The 17,601-nt window shown below is 40.1% G+C and overlaps 1 pseudogene; it reads left to right on the plus strand.

Annotated features, from left to right (window-relative positions):
- The first annotated feature begins 9,638 nt into the window (after positions 1-9,638).
- Positions 9,639-15,408, plus strand: LOC119041645 (40S ribosomal protein S14-like; annotated as a pseudogene).
- The last annotated feature ends 2,193 nt before the right edge of the window (positions 15,409-17,601 follow it).

Below are 17,601 nucleotides of genomic sequence, written 5' to 3' on the forward strand. Positions count from 1 at the left end.
AAGAAACCAGCAAACCTTTCATTTCAACATTCAAGCCAGAGGTCAGAATTTTATTTGAAGATGACAACTTTGTGGTTAATGGTATGTTTTTCTGTATGTACTCTTCCAGATGAACAACAGAGTAATTGGTCATTCTGAAGATGGCTTCTTACAGCGGAAGAGCTTGCGACCCATACTATATATATTTTTTAAGTTCAAAAAAGACATTCCTGAGGGCAATTGTGTTTAGGTTTACATGAGTCAAATGCAACTGTCTGTGTAGGAGGCTTCTGCTTTGTAGCCTGAATGGTTAACTCAGGCGTGTCTACACAGAGAAGAGCCAACGATAATTAGGAGTTGTCTGTGAACACCACCGCACAGATATTATCAGTGTTTACCAGTGGTGTCTACTCATATTTACAAATCACTTTATATTGTTCATGAGAGTATCTTACCTCAATTATTTATTTGTAAGTAGTCATATAGCATGGGTGGCGTTTTTTTAATTGTTGGTTCATCCTTAAAGTAAAGCCAACCTTGTAATTAATTGAGTTGTTTTTCTGAAAGGCATACGAAGAAGCATCAAAAGTACTTCCTTTTCACCTAATCAAAGAAAGCAAAGCAATATATAATGCTTACAAAAATACTTTAAAATATGTTTTATTTCCACATTGTGGCCAGTTGAGAGAGAAAAAAATAAGAAGAGAGGAATGGAGAGGTGGGAGCAAAGGGTGGGGAATAGAGCCAGAGTGGTGAAGAGACATGAAAAGTGAAAGGAAAATGTGATTGATGAAGGAAGGACATGAGGGGAAAAAACAGGGAGAAAGAAAAACACAGGAGCCCTGGCTGGTGTAGCTTGGTGGATTGAGCTCGGGCCTGCAAACCAGAGGGTCACAGTTCGATTCCCAGTCAGGGCACATGCCTGGGTTGCAGGCCAGTTTCCAGCTAGAAACTCACGAGAGGCAACCCTACATAGATATTTCTATCCTTCTCTCCTTCCCTTCCTCTCTAAAGATAGATAAATAAAATCTTTTTAAAAATACAAAAAGAAAGGAAAACAAGAGTTAGCGGATGGTTTCTTCAGAGGAGTAGAGGACATTTGGACAAACTGAAGAACAGAAACTACCTAGCAGGGAATGGAGTTAGAGAAAAGGTTTTCTCCCGTATTGTAACTGTTAAAACCAGAGCGACACTAAGGTGGAATGAGATCAGCCCCAGGTAGCTCTCGCTCTGGGTGGGGGCTTCCTGCCTTGTGTGAACTCTATGAAGAGTCGTGTCTGCCCAGACAGAAAGATACTCTCACTTAAGTGATTCCTCACAGCTGACTTCCTTAAGAATTTCATAGATTTTTTAAAATTGATATATAATTTACATACCATCAAATTCACTTTTTAAAAGTGTACAGTTCAGGGCTTTTGTTAAATTCACCTGGCTATGCAATCATTGCCACTACTTAAGAATATTTTTATGACCCCTAAAAGAAACTGCATACACATTAACTCCACATTCCCTCCTCCTACCAGCCTCTGGAGATCAAAAATCTCATTTATGTTTCTAATGATTTTCATAGTCTGGAAATTTCTTATGTATGGAAACACCCAACACGTGACCTTCTGTGTATGTATGGCTTCTTTTGCTCGACATGCTTTAAAGTTCATCCACGTTATAGCATATAGAGCGCTTCATTGCTTTTTATAGTTTAATAATATTCCATTGTACAGACATGTCACATTTTCTTTATCCACTTATCAAATGGTAGACAACTGAACTGTTTCTTAACCACCATGAATAATGCTGCTTCGAACATTCCTGTACCTATTTTTGTGCGAATACATGTTTCCAATTTGCTTGAGTGTATGTGTGTCTCAGAGCAAAATTGCTGGGTGATATGGTAACTCCATGTTTAACGTTTTGAGGAATCACCAGACTGTTTTCCAAAGTGGCTTCACCGTTTTGTTCACACCAGCAATCTGAGTGTTCACATTCTCCACAACCTCAGCCACACTTGTCGCTGTTTAACTTTTTGATTATGGCCATCCGAGTGGTATGGAGTGCTTCTCACTGAGGTTTTGATTTGTATTTTTCTAATGAGAAATAATTGTGAGCATCTTTTTATGTGCTTATCGATCATTTGCATATATTCTTCAGAGAAATATGTAATCAAAACCTTCGCCCATTTAAAAAATGGGGTTGTCTTTTATTATCGAATTGTGTTTTCCTGGATACCCTTAGCAGATACATAATTTGTAAACATTTTCTTTCATTCTGCAGACAGTCTTTTCACTTTCATGGTGCATAAAAGTTTTTAATTTTTATAAAGTCCACTTTATCTATGTTTTCTTTTGTGGATTATGCTTAATGTGCCATATGCAAGAAACTACTAGCTAATTCAATCATGAAGATTTATAACTGTACTGTCGCTAAGAGTTTTATATATTTAGCTCTTACACTGAGGTCGTGGATACATTTTGAGTTAATTTTTGTATATGGTGTAAGTTCCGTGACTAAATTCATCCTTTTGCACGTGGATACCAACTGACCTTGTACCACTGGTTGTAATGAACTATTCTTTCCTCATTGAATTTTCCTGGCACTCTAGAGATTTGTCCATTTCATCTGGATTATCTCATCTGTTGCTATGCATTTTTTCATAGTACTCCCTTATATCCTTTTTGTTTCTCTAAGGTTGGCAATAATACCACCTCTTTTATCTGTGGTTTTAGTACTCTGAATTCTGTTCCTTTTTCCTTATTCTATCTAAATGTTGTCAGTTTTGTTGATGCTTTCAAAGAACCAAGTTTTGCATGTTGAAATATTCTCTAATCTTCTATTCTCTTTCATTTATTTCTGCTGTAATCATTATTATTTCCTTTTCTCTGCTAGCTTTGGGTTTAGTTTTCTTTCTTCTTTTGCTAGTTCAATAAGGTAGAAGGGTAGGTTATGGATTTGAGAACTTTACTCTTTTAATATAGGCATTTAGAACTATAAATTCCCTTCTATCCATTGTTTTTGCTACACTATGTTGTGTTTTGTTTTCATTCATTTAAAGGTATTCTTAATTTCCCATGTGATTTTTTTTTACCCACTAGTTATTTCTGAGTATGGTAATTTCCAATATTTATGCATTTTCCAAAATTTATTCAATTATTGATTTGTAACTTCATTTCATTTTGATCAGGAAACACACTTAGTATGGTTTCAATCCTTTTAAAATTATAAGGCTTCTTTTATGGTTTAATATACCATCTACCCTAGAGAATATTCCATGTTCACTTGAGGAGAATGTATATTTAGCATTTGTTGAATGTCCTGTACAGGTCTGTTACGTCAAGTTGGCTTATAATGTTATTCGAATCTTCTCTATTCATGGTGATCTTCTGTTTAATTACTCTAACCACTATTGAAAGTAGGGTATTGATGTCTCCAATTATTATTGTTGAATTGTCTACTTCTCCCTTAAACTCTGACTATTTTTTGCCTCATAAATTGGGAAGCTCTCTTGTCAGGTACACGTAAGTTTATAATTGTTGTATCTTCTTGATGTGTTCACCATTTTATCATTATAAAATGTCTTTCTTTGTCTCTGGCAAAATTTCATCTTAAGGCCTACTTTATCTGATATTAGTATAGCCAGCACTCTTTTGGTTGCTGTTTGAGTGGTATGTCCCTTTCTACCATTTTAACTTATTTGTGTCTTGGATCTATGGTGTGTTGCTTGTAGAAAGCATATACCTGGATCACTTTAAAAAAACTGATTAATTGATTGATTTTAGAGAGAGAGAAGAAGAGAGAAAGAGAGAAGCATTGATTTGTTGTTCTACTTGTTATGCATTCATTGGTTGATTCTTGTATGTGCTCTGACCTAGGATCAAACTCACAATTTTGGAGTATTGGGTCAATTCCCCAACCAACTGAGCTACCCAGCCAGGGCTACATGGATCATTTAAAAAATTCCTTTCTGCCAATCTCTGCCTATTCATTGAGAGTTTAGTTATTTAAATTTAATGTAGTTACTAAAAGTAGGATTTACATTTGCCATTTTACTATTTGTTTTCTGCATGTCTTATGTCTTTTTTATTTCCCTTCTTCTATTACTGCCTTCTTCTGTGTTTATATGAGGTTTTTCTGCCATAAGTAATTTCAATCATTTGACAACTAAAAAAATGTCAATTGCTCTGATGTTACCCATCAGACATTTAAACATCATTTGAGACATTGAATGTTCTTCACTATTCCAATCAAATCAAATCACAAGACACATTTCATAATATGGTTTAGGGTTCAGTCACTGCTTACTTGAAAAATTAAACATATTATCAATGACAATAAAATATTTTGAAAAGTTTTATTTTGTGCCTTAAATCCTTTCATTATTTACTTATACACAAGATAGCGAGTGCCAACTCTATGCTAGGCAATGACTTAAGCACTGGGTAAACAACAGTGAATGAGAAAAACAAGGTTCTGTTCTTCATGGAGCTTGAGGTCTAGTGAGAGAAACAATCAATTAATAAGTGGACACCTAATGAACAAAATAAACTAACAAAATAGAAACAGAAGCATGGATACATGGAACGGACTGACAGCTGTCACAAGGGAGGGAACTGGATGAAAGAAAGTGAAGATATTGCCCCCAAAACATGTATGTATAACCCATGGACACAGACAACAGTGTGATGATGGCCAGAAGGAAGGGGGACAAGGGCTGGGATGAGGGGAGGTGAAGGGCAGGGAATGAGGTCATCTGCAATAGTGTCAACAATAAAACTTTTAAAAATAATAAATGAACAACTCTATTCTAAGAAATAGAGAGAGATGAAAGCTAGGAAGAAAATAAGGAAGAGGGAAAATGTAGAGGTGTACAGTGGAGGGACTCTTTTAGATTGGGTTTTCTGAGACAAGTGCACTCCGAGGAAGTGACATTTGAGCAGACGCCTAAATGAAGAGAGGGTTCATGTCATAAAAATCTGCTGGGGAAGCCCTGGCTGGTGTGGCTCAGTTGGTTGGAGCATCATTCCATGCACAGTAAGTTTGCAGATTTGAGTCCCACTCAGGGCACATAACTAGGTTGTAGCTGTGAGCCTTGGGCGAGGCACTTGTGGGAGGCAACTGATTGATGCTTCTCTCTCTCTCTCCCTCCTCCTCCTCTATCTCTCCCTCTGCTCTCTCTAAAAGCAATGAAGAAATGTCCCAGTGTGAGGGTGGGGGGAAGCAAAAGATCTGCTGGGGTAGTGTCTGAGGTTGAGAAAATAGCTAATGCAAAGACCCTCAGGCAGAAGTGTGCTTGACATGGCTAAGAAGGAAAGATTCCCATGTGGCTGAAGAAGAATAGGCGGGGGGAAGACTGGTGAAAAACGCAGTGAGAGGTAGTCAGCAATCATATATGCATGATCTTACAGGCCTTCTAAGAGGAGTGTGAGCAAGAGAATGCAGTTGTTACTTGCCCATTTTTAAAGGACTACTCTGTCTACTACATGGATAATACATTGTAGGAGAGCAGGAGCGGAAGTTGGAAGACTGATGTGGTGGAAACATCTTCTGTTGAACTCTAATGAGTCATGCCCTTGTATAGTACTCTCCCATGAATGCAGGCGGACCCTGTGACGTGCTTCTAATGAACAGAATACCACAAAGGTGATGGAATGTCACTCTCATGATTATGTTACATCACCTAAGACTTTACCTTAGCAGATTGAAACATTAGAAATTCTCCTAATTGTGTTTTTTTTGTTTGATTTTTCTAGAAGCTAAAATGTTTACTTGTTAAATTTTTCAACTACAGTTTACTTTTGATATTATTTTGCATTTAAGTGTACAATATAGTGCTGATACAGTCATATACTTTATAAAGCGTTCCCTCCACCAAGATTTACAATAGCTCCCTGGCACCATACACGGTTATCTCAGTAGTGTTGACCATACTCCCTGTGCTGTATTCCACATCCCTGTGACTACTTTGCAACTGCCAATTTGTACCTCTTAATCTCTTCACCTCTTTCAGCCAGTCCCCCAAACTCTACCACCACCACCACCACCACCCCTACTGGCAACCACCAATCTGCTCCCTGGGCCCATGGCTCTGTTTCAATTTTGTCTATTTATTTTGTTCTTTAGATTCCACATATAAGTGAAATCATATGGTGTTTGTCTGTCTCCTGATTGTGTTGAAGAAGCAAACCACCTATGGCTTAAGAGTGGGTCCTGTGTTGGAGAACTATGAGAGACCTCTAAGACCTAGGAGCAGTGCCCAGCCAAGAGCCAACAAGAAACAGGTCCTTTAGTTCTATAACCACAAGGTATTGAATTTTGCCAATAATTTGAATGAACTTATAGGTATATCCTTCCTTAGTCTAACCTCCAAATGAGAATTCAGACTGCTGACATGTAGATCAGAAAATTGGACCCTGAGCACTGCACCCAGTTAGGCCACTTCCAGACTCCTGGCCCTGGAAAACTGTGAGATAATAAATGTGTGTAGTTTTAAGCCACTAAATTTATGGTAATTTGTTACACAGAAACAGAAAACCAACATTAGCGACTAAGATATTTTTGGAGTAGTCCAGGCAAGACATGATGGTGACTTGGATCTGGACAGTAACCATGGAGATGGGGTAAAGCAGTCTGATTTGGGATGTGTTTTGAACATAGAGTCTATAGATTTTGCCAATAGATTAGATATTGCATGTGGGAGAAAGAGAGGAGTCCAAGACAACTCCAAGAATGGCTCCATAAATATAAATACACAGCTTATAAAAATCAATTGATTTATATTTTGCCCATCTCATAAATCAAATCTGGTTAATCCCTGTTGACATATTACACATTGCACTTCTTCTAAAAATGTACTCTCCCAAAAATGTACTTGACCCTTTCAGAGATAAGGGAAGGGAGAAAGAAAGGCAGAGAAATATCGATGTGTGAGAGATACATTGATTGGTTGCTTCTCCCACACCCACATCCAGGGACCTGGCCTTCTGAAACACAGGCATGTGTCCTGACTGTGACTCAAACTAGCTAACCTTTCAGTTCACCGGCTGGCACTCAATCCACTGAACTACACCAGCCGGGGCTACTTGATTCTTTTCTAAGCCAGGAGAATACTACCTGTTCTTCGAGGTTCAGCTAAAATAGTTCCCTTCTGTGAAACCTCCCTCAGGCAGGATGGTTGCTCCACTTCTTGCTCCGTAAGTCAGTTTGGGTTGCTCTAGCAGAATTACATAGACTGGGTGGCTTATCAACAATAAAAAATTATTTCTTGCATTTCTAGAGTCTGGGAACTCCAAGGTCAAGGAAGATGCAGATTTGATGTCTGGTTCACAGATAACTGTCCTCTCATTGTGTCTTCATATGAGAGAAGCGGTAAGGGAGCTCTGTGGGGTCCCTTTTATAAGGGTACTAACCCCACTTATAAGGACTCCACACTCACGATCTAATCACCTGCCAAATGCCCTGCCTCCAAACACATCTGTGGGAGTTACATTTCAACTTGTTAAACTGGGGGCAGTAGGGGGACACAGACATTTAGTCTACAGCATCCCCCTAGAACATTGCTCAAAAATTTGTGTCGTGAGCTGTAATTTATATTTATACCTCTGTCTCCTACACAAAGCAAATATCTCATATTTTTCATCTTTATATTCCAAAGTCTTCAAACAGAGTCTGAGAAGTCTAGGAAATATTCAAAAGGTTGATGAATAAATAATGCAGTTATTCTTAAACATTTAAAATCATCAGATTAACTGTATTTTATTTGATTCTGTCCTTTGATATCAGCATAGCTCATCTCACCATATGATCAACCAAAGCAGAAAAGACACATACTCACATATTACCTATGTAATAAATAATTGCAGTGCAATTATTTGACAGTGTGAACTCCATAAATAATATTACTTATATTACATATATATAATAATATATACTGTGTGTATGTGTGTATGTGCTTGTATGTGTGTGAGAGAGTGATAGAGGGAGCAAATCAGAAAGAAAGAAAGAAAGAAAGAAAGAAAGAAAGAAAGAAAGAAAGAAAGAAAGAGAGAGAGAGAGAGAGAGAGAGAGAGAGAGGGAGGGAGGGAGGGAGGGAGGGAGGGAGGGAGGGAGGGAGGGAGGGGAAGGAAGGAAGGAAGGAAAGAAGGGAGGGAGGAAGAAAGGAAGGGGAAAGGAAGGAAGGAAGGAAGGAAAGAAAGAGAAAGAGAAGGGATTCTGTAAGATGAAATTTTTTAATGTAATTTAAATTGCAGATTCAGCATTTACCTCCTTGGTTAATTGTTTTCCGGCCCTGTAATAGGATAAAAGTAAAATTTTTTAAAAGACTTTCGAGACTGACACTTAGACTACTGAAGAACGCGAAAAGGGGATAAGATAGTGCTGGTTCCCTTTAAAAGAGGAAAGGAATGTTCCAATATAAAAAGTAAGGTATTCGCAAGCTACGGTTTGTTCAAACACACTGACAAGACTTTCCAGGCTTCAGTCCAATGGTGTGATGCATTCAGAAGCCCTGTGCCTACTCATAAAAATGTCTCAGATCAAAGACTTTGAAGAGTGTTTAGGAGCTTTTACTGTCTTAAGCTCAGCAATGTTTTTTTGGGGACTGGAGGCTCAGTATTGAACCTGATAGATCAATGCATAGTTGCTCTAATTCTAGAAAGCACACACACACACTCGTCCTAAGAGGGTAAATAACGTCAAAGGACTGGAGGAGTCTCTCTGAGTCGGTTCACCATTTGCCTTCATTGTCCTACTCCTGTCATTCTGGGACACCATAACTCTCCAGTAACTCACAGACATGTCACTGCTGTCACTTGGGAAACTTTCTGGCAGTAAGGCTTATGATCTGAAGCATAATGGAAATTCTCTGTCTCTTCATTTAAAAATGATGCTCAAAGCAGCCCATGACTTTGGTTAGAATTATTCACGGATTGGAACGAACGTTGAAATGCTAAGCCCAGAAGAAACCCAGACCTAAAAAGCGCTAAAAGGGCTTTCCATGGACAAAATCAAGAAACAGAACAAACCTAGGCTGCTCAAAAGATTACTTAATCTAAACTTAGTTCTTAGACAAGGATGGAACACTACGAATTGATAATGACCACTACCCTTTTACCAGTGTGGGTTAAAGCCATCCAAGAGACACAGTAGTCAGTCAAAATTTTACCTAGGGGAACTTATAAATATTCAACTAACTTTCATTGCTGAAAATGGATGAGAATTAAACCTTATTTTTAGGAGACACATTCAGTATGTTCACTATACCCCTCATAGCTCTATCAGTGACTCTGCTAAGAGAGTCTGCCATTCAGAGCCTGAAAGAATGCCATTTAAAATACACGAGCTTGTAAAATAGCAGGGGAAAGAAAAACTCAGTAGGTAAAGAAACACTTGTTCTGCGGTTACAAAAACATGTTTCAGAGCCAGAATACATGCCCAAGACTTTTCTTTTGGAGAAAATTCACACAATTTCCAGATTTAAATAAATGAATAAATATATCCAGCAATGCAAATTAGTAGTCATCCAACATAGTTTATAAGCAAGTGAACTATGCTAAATTCTGGGCAGAAGTTTCCATGAATATGTTCATACACAGAAAGGAGATATTTTGAAAGTTGTTTTTTGTTAATATTCTAGAAAGGAGCTTTCCACTGGCCAAGTCTACAAAAGACCCACAGAAATGGCACCTTGCAAGGGGAAGGAAAAGGAGAAAAAACAAGTCATCAGCCTCAGATCTCAGGTGGCTGAATGAGAAAATGTATTTGGTGTCTGGCACATCTTTTCATCCTTTGTTGATGCTTTTGCTCGTGTTATTGATCTTTCTGGTAAAGAAACCATCTGCTGTGTGACTAGTGGGATAAAGGTCAGGACTGACGGATGAGTCCTTTCCCCATGCTACCATGTTGGCTGCCCAGGGCATGGCCCAGGCATGCAAGGAGCTGGGCATCACTGCCCTTCACATCAAACTCTCAGCCACAGGAGGAGAAGGACCAAGACCACTGGAACAAGGGCCCAGTCAGCTCTCAGAGCCCTTGTCCACTTGGGAATGAAGGTCCCACTGATTGAGGGTGTCACCCGCTTCCCCTCTGACAGCACCTGCAGGAAGGGAGTCACCGTGGTCACCATCTGTGGACAGGACTCCTCAAATTATTGTTTTCTGTTAGCAAATTGCCTTTATGTGATCATATAGTTTTCTGTTAATATATATATTCATTCTACAAAGGAAATCAGAACTCTACAGCACTAACACCTGGTTGGTATATAATAACTATTAAATTTCAAATTATTTTTTAATGGTCTAGCAAACAGATTCTCTAATTTATCTTTGTTTCAGACATGATAATTTTGAAACATAAGATATTCATCTATCTTGGCCTCGAATGTTCATGAGATGGTTTATTGTAGCTTTTGTGAGAGTTCACTTAAGTGGCTTTTGTCTCTCTAAAGGAAATGACTACTTCGCTTTAGTAACTCCAGGGTGAAAGGGCACATGCTTAATTTGGTAGTGTATTCTTTCAGCTGCTTCACCTAGATTCAACTTTATTTAGGGAAATTCTTTAGAGATACATGGTTTTCAGTCTTCAGAGTAAAATAAAGCCTGTACTTTTTAAGTTACTTCATTAGATTTTCTTTGTTTCACACTCATCTCACCATTTCACACTTTGCTCTAATGTAACCAAAGTATCAAGTAAGTTTAATGACATAGGTTTGAATCTTGCAGGAACTATGTGATCATTTTCTTGTCTATGAAATGGAAAGGAATTCTTGCCTCTCAAGATAGGGTGACAGTAATGAAGGTGACATCTCTAAAGGTGGCAGATAGAGCACATTCCTTCTAACACCTAACTGTCACATCGATCAAAGTGATTTTATAAGGCACACATCTAGTGGAGAAGGGGAGGTAACTATAGAAACCAAATCTTGGAGGCATGAATACCTTAGAGACAAGAGGTGATCAAATTGGCAAACCCGAGACAGCTAAATCTAAAACCAACAGTGGGAAAAGCTAACCTAAGATTCATCAGAGGGCTCACGAATTGATGGAACCCACTGAAAGTGAAGAGAATGTCGATACAAGGAGGGCTGGTTCAAGGGTGTTTCAAAGGCATTTGTATCCTTCTATGTCCCCTCTCCCACTCCCTGTGCTTGGACAACTGCCCCTTTCCCTTCATGGCAGACATCTGGGAGTTTATTCTTCAGAAAGGGTAAAACATAAGGTTTCTTCGTTGGGCTAATACCAGGTATAATTGAGCAGACAGGGTTCATGACAACAAAATAATAATAATTAAGAGAAAGAACTTTCCAGTATTCCCCACCCACCTGTCTAACCCTCTACCCCAGGTATATTGACAATCAGACCTCTACCCTCCTCTGGTTAGGAGATTTTAGGGTACTTTTTTTTTTTTAAAGAAATCTGACCAACTTAGTAAGTAGCAAAGACCAAGTATACTGACCTCAGGAGTTCTCCAACACGGAGCCAGGCAGGCCATTACACACATTTGCAACTTCCAGTCAACTTTAGAATTTCCCCTTATTAAAAATAAACGGGAAAGTCAATGACTATCAATACCAGAGGAGAATCTCTAATATAAAGAAAGCAAAAAACAACAACAACACATGAAAGAAAGCCACTTAGAGGAAACAGAGCTACTAGGGAAGACTAGACTTCAAATTAGTATATATATATTTTTTAAGATTTTATTTATTTATTTTTAGAGAGAGGGTAAGGGAGGGAGGGAGAGAAACATCACCATGTGGTTGGGTCTCACAGCCCCCACATCGGGCACCTGGCCTGCAACCCAGGCCTGTGCCTTGACCAGGAATCTAATCATTGACCCTTTGGTACAAAGGCTGGTGCTCACGCCACTGAGCCACACCAGCCGGGGGCTCAAATTAGTATCTTTAGATAAGAAAATCGATTACATCTATAAAACCCAAATAAGATGTTATTTAAGAGAACCAAAAAGGTGAACAAATCTTTTGGATAAATAATAATATTATCACAAAAACGAAAAACTCAATATAAAAGATAAAATTAAGGAAAACTTTCAGAGCTAAAATACAGAGATGGGAAATAAAATATAACAAAAAGACACTCTTACTGGTGTGGCTCAGTGGGTTGGGCATCATCCCACAAACCAAAATGTTGCCAGTTCAATTCCCAGGCAGGTGACATGCCTGGTTCCAGGCTGTGTCCCTAATTGGGGGCATGCGAGGGGCAACTGATCCATGATTCTTTCTCTCATCGATGTCTCTCTCCCTCACTTTCTCCCTCTCTTCCCCGCTCTCTACAAATAAATAAATAAAATCTTTTTTAAAATAACATTCATTAAAAATTTATAATAGAAAGAGAGGAATAGTCATGAGCATCCAACAACTAATTAACAGGAGTTCCAGAAGAATGTGCAAAATAGAAGCAAGGAAATTGTCAAGCAAATAACTCGAGAATATGTCTCAGAAGTAAAGGACACTTACTTCTGATTGAGAGATCCTACCAAGAGTCAGGAAAATTAAAAACAATCAATGAACCAAACAAATAAACAAAAGACCTCATGCTGTAATAGTGAGAACAAAGAGAAGATCTAAAAATCTTTCAGAATATGAAAATAAGTGATATACAAAAGGTTAATTTTTAGAATGGCAGTGGATAACTCAACAGGACCCTAGAACCTAGAAGATAATGGCTCAGTATCTTCAAAATTCTGAAAGAAAATTGGTTCCAATCTAGAATGCTATACCCAGGCAAACTATTAACCAACTATGAAGCTAGAATATGTGCCTTTCTGAATATGGGAGGGAATTCCCTTCCCATACAACTTTGCTAAGGAAGCTACCGAAGAATACGCTCTGATAGAATAAGGGAGTAAATCAAGAAAGAGGCACACATGAGACTCAAGAAACCAGACACCCAACACGGGACAATGTAAAGGTAATCTCAGAGAGGATGCTGAAGGGAGACCCTGGAACACTAGTGCTCTCAAGTCCAGAGCACAACCAATCCCTCTTGGAGAATACACAAAGAGGGCACTGCTAGTATTCTTTAAAAAGAAGTCAAATTTGAAAAATTATCTGATATACTTGGACATAGTCACAGAAATTATCCTTCTTGAAGATAAATTTATATAAGCTACACACACACACACAAAAATAAGCAAATAAAAAAAAGCGAGACAATTATTAAATCCAGAAAAAGCAAGAAGTCGGTCAGGCAAGAAAATCTTGTTAGCATACTACATGACCCTTCTGTGAATAACATTATATATTTAACCTGATACCAACATAGCCAAAATCTATGCCTTAATCAGGATGTCAGGGAGGAAATATCTGTGTGTGTAGTGGAGGAAAAGTGAGAGAGTTAACTCCCTGTCTTTCACATTAGGAAGCAAACAGACTCTCTAAAAGTGAAAAATCAAGAAATAGCAGGGATGCCTGTTATCTGAACATATAGGAGAAAACATCAGAAGAACTCAAAGGGTAAATATGATTGCCCTTGGGGAAGGGGAATTGGGAAAGGGAAAGAATAAAAGCAGAAGATGCTATATTAAATAGTAAACTTCACTTAACTTTTAAAATAATGTACATAAATAATAAAAAATTAAAAGCAAGAAAAATTAAAATTAAAAAGAGGATTAAAAGAATATACCAAAGAACTTTGAAAAATTAAAACAAAGAAAAATTAAAATTAAAAAGAAGATTAATTGACATACCATGCCTCAAAATCATCTATTAGAGTAAGAAAATTATATGTTTGCTCTAGTCCTCCCACAAAAGAGGATGGCCGTGACCTAGATGGAATCCAGAAGCACATTGTCCAAAAGCACGTGTTGGTATCACATCTTTTGAATTATGTGGGCTTTATTGGAGCAGGTCAGGCATAGCAAGGGAACAATGACAGATTTGTCCTTATTGGCTCAGCAAGTCTGTTGAAACACAAATCAGTGAAGCAATTTGAATAAAGACCTTATGGACCATTCATGTGTTATAAGGGCATTCATCTGGCCCAAAGAGAAATATGAGATAAGTTAGAATTTTGAGACAACTTAATGAATTTTCTCCATGAAATGGACCAGGCTCTTAACTCTCAGAGCTCATCTGGAGTGGTTTTCAACCTTGACTGTACACTAGATTCACTTGCAGAGCTTTAAAATATCCTGATGCCCGCTGCCTCATAGACCCATTAAGTCAGAATCTTCTTCAGAGTACGGGAAATGATTTCATTGTGTAACAAAGGCAGGGAACCATAGACCTAAGGTATGAGTTCAGGAGACCGGGCCACCATTTCCCAACTGTTGTCAGAGTCCATGGAGAGGTAGAGAGACACCCTCCCTATAAGGAGAAAAGTTGGGTGTCCCTCCCTGTACCAGGCCCAGCCTGTGCTTCTAATCAAGCTATGCTGTGAATCGGTACACGTATATGCCTATGTCTTCTGGGTAATTATAGGGCTTGAACACTCAATGGGGTCTCAGCTTCCCCTCCCACATCCTCATTTGCTAGAAGAGGGTCCTGATTCATCAGAATCTGGAACACTAATAGGGCATGTGCCTTGAAGGCAGAAAGTAGGCTCCAAACTTTCCCTTTTACTCCTAGCATCCAGATGAAGGAGACCATTTTCGTGGTCTTCACTGGGTGGGCTCAGGCACACTGGCCGCCTCTGCATAAGCATCTCTTCACACAGGACTGAGGTATCTCCTGAGAGCCCAGTGAATGAAAAGTAGGACCTCATCCGTGTCTTCCGGTGCTGCCACAACAAAAAAACCATAGACTGGGTGGCTTACACAACAGAAATTTATTTCCTCAGTTCTGGGGGCCGGAAGTCTGAGATCAGGGTGCCAGCGTGGTTTGATTCTGGTGAGAGCTCACTTCCTGGCTTGCAGAATGTCACCTCCCTGCTGTGTCCTCACCTGACCTCTTCTCAGTGCACAGGTGCGAAGGGAGGAAGGGGGACAGAGAGAAACAGAGAGATAGATTGAAATGGCTCTCCCTGGTATCTCTTCTTACAAGGGCATTGATCCCATTTTGAGGGCCCTGCTCTTATGACCTCATCTAAACCTCATTCTACTCCACGGGCCTATGTCCAAATAGCACCACATATGAATCTGGGGAGGGGGGGTGCCATGAACATTCAGTCTATAACAGAGGCATTACACCTGGGGCCTGGGCTTTGCCTCCAGTGCAGCCTTGCAGAGGCCGAGGCTTTGGGCTAGCTTTCCATAACCAGAAAGGGTCTTTTTCTTTTCGTTAAAATTTCATTTACTAGAGGAACAAGTATAAAGGACACAGGGACAATAACTAAGGGGGGTGGAAATGGGAGGGAGGTGGGGAGCACGGGGCGGGGTAGGCTGGGATGGGAGAAATAGACAGAAAACTGTACTTGAAAAATACTTAAATAAAACTTAAAAAAAAGATTTCATTTACTTATTTTTAGAGAGGGAAAGAGAGGGAGAAAAAGAGGGAGAGAAACATCAATGTGTGGTTGACTCTCACACACCCCTTGCTGGGGACCTGGCCCACAACCCAGGCATGTGCCCTGACTGGGAATCAAACCTGTGACTTTTTGGTTCACAGGCCAGTGCTCAATCCACTGAGCCACACCAGCCACTGGAAGGGTCTTTTGTTCCCTATGTAAGCGTTGACCTTCATGTGTGCCTTCCCTTTGGGGTTCAGTTCAGAACCCCAAAGAGACTGAGCGAGAGAACTTGAGCGCTAACTCCTCCCCTAGAAGCACTCAAAAACAGTTTGTAGGGAAACCCTAAGCTGGTCCCCCACTACCCTGACGGCCTAAACAAGCAGCTGGAGTTTTCCATTCTCCTCTGCAGTCAATGGTATATACATTTCAAATGCAGAGCAAGATATTATGCAAACCACTATAGGAAACTAAGAAGGAAGACACTCTCCTAGCTCACAAAGCAGGGTGAAATTAAAAAAAAAACATTTAACTATGGTGGAGGCCTGGGCAATGACTCTTTATAAATCCCTATAGGAATATTTTAATATAATGTATTAGCAATATGCATGGTCATACCAGTGTGTTCCAGTTAAATATTAGCCTTGCCTCAAAGGGCTTATGAGTGCTTGGTCAGGATGCATTAATGGGCAGGAATGCAATGAAGAATGCGAGGTATGGAAACAAAGGCATGTGGGGTGGGGGTGCCCCATCCCACACCCCTCAACTCCCTGCTCCTTTCTTTATTGAACTTTGGTTGCCTCCCGGTGGGGAAGCCCAGCCACAGAGGAATGCAGTGCTCAGAGGCAGGGCCCAGAGGCTCTGCATAAGCCTGAATCAGCCTTCCCTACCAGACGCGTCCTGGCTTGGGAAATGTCGAAGCGAAAAGAAGAAAAGAAAAAAGGTCCTTCAGTTCAGCTGGAGACAGGGAGGGTCACAAGCAGAGTGAGAGGAGGCTGGCTCTCCATTCAAGTTGCCTCAAATTACCTCTGTCCACACACGCATGCAAAATGCTGCTTAAAAAATAAATGAGGTTAATTTCTCTTTACAGGTTCCCTTTCATCTCAGGGTTTCAAAGCACTGAGCCACAAAACATCCACATTGTCACTCTTTTTTTTTTTTTAATGTTAATATCAGCAGAGGACCCGATGGCTTAGAGTTCGGTAAAGCCCTGTGAAATTCTGGAAGAAAAAAAATGACCACTCTAAGATCCAAGTGGCCAACCAAGGACCACACAGCCAGAAAACTCCTGTTCTGATGCAAGGCCACGCCCCCACTCACAGGACAGGCTTGCTCATTAAAATCACAAAACCAGCCGAGGAGAAGGATTGCAGTGACTAAAACGCCCTTACCCCAGAAACAGCAACACTCACGACTGACTCACACAGGCTCCATCAGATTCTCTCCAACAGGCATTTGGAAAAAAGAAAAGAGATTCGAGTCCGGGCCGCCCTCCATCTCCTGACCCAGTAAACTCCACATCAGGGTGGGTGACACATCTCTGACTTGCTGCCACCTCAGCAGAGTCCCAGTGCGGGGAGGGCCGGCCTGGCCTCCTGGAGATGGGAATGTTGTTTGCATATGTATTTTCCAGCGAAGGGAAGACTCAGAATCTCCCCAGTGGCAGCCTGTGAGTCACTAGTGGGTGTTTGTTTTTGGGGTTCTGGGTTTGAGTCACCATCCTTCCTGCTGTTGGTCTTCTGAATCCAAGAGTAACGACTGAAAAGAGATCATTAGACATGGCTGTGATGCTGAAGAGTGGCTGCCTACAAGCCAGCCAGTTGGCCGGTGTAACAGCTGCTAATTTTGAAGCTCATTCTTTTCTCTGTAAACAAGAATACAGCACTTAAAAATAACAGTGGGGAAGAGGAAGGAGGGGAAAGGAAGAGAAATAAGTCTATAAAGGATGTGATTAAGGTAAACGGAAGTAGAGTTTGTCAAAGTAAAAATAGAAAACTGCCTGTTTGTCAGCTAGAAGAGGGACGGGGCTGCTGGTGTTTGACCGCACCCTCTGCGTGAGGCCTTCTGCAGCTACTTCTCCTTGGCCTGGGAGTTTGGGTGGAGCCAGTAAGTGGGGCTGCCAGTCTCACTGAACAATTCTGGAATCTGAAAGGCCATCATGGCATTGAAAGGACATCTTTCTGCCCTGGCTGGTGTAGCTCAGTGGATTGAGCACAGGCCTGTGAAGCCT

The sequence above is a fragment of the Artibeus jamaicensis genome, unplaced genomic scaffold (genome assembly GCF_021234435.1).
Source record: "Artibeus jamaicensis isolate MK-2021 breed Jamaican fruit bat unplaced genomic scaffold, CSHL_Jam_final contig_519, whole genome shotgun sequence".
NCBI lineage: Eukaryota > Metazoa > Chordata > Mammalia > Chiroptera > Phyllostomidae > Artibeus > Artibeus jamaicensis.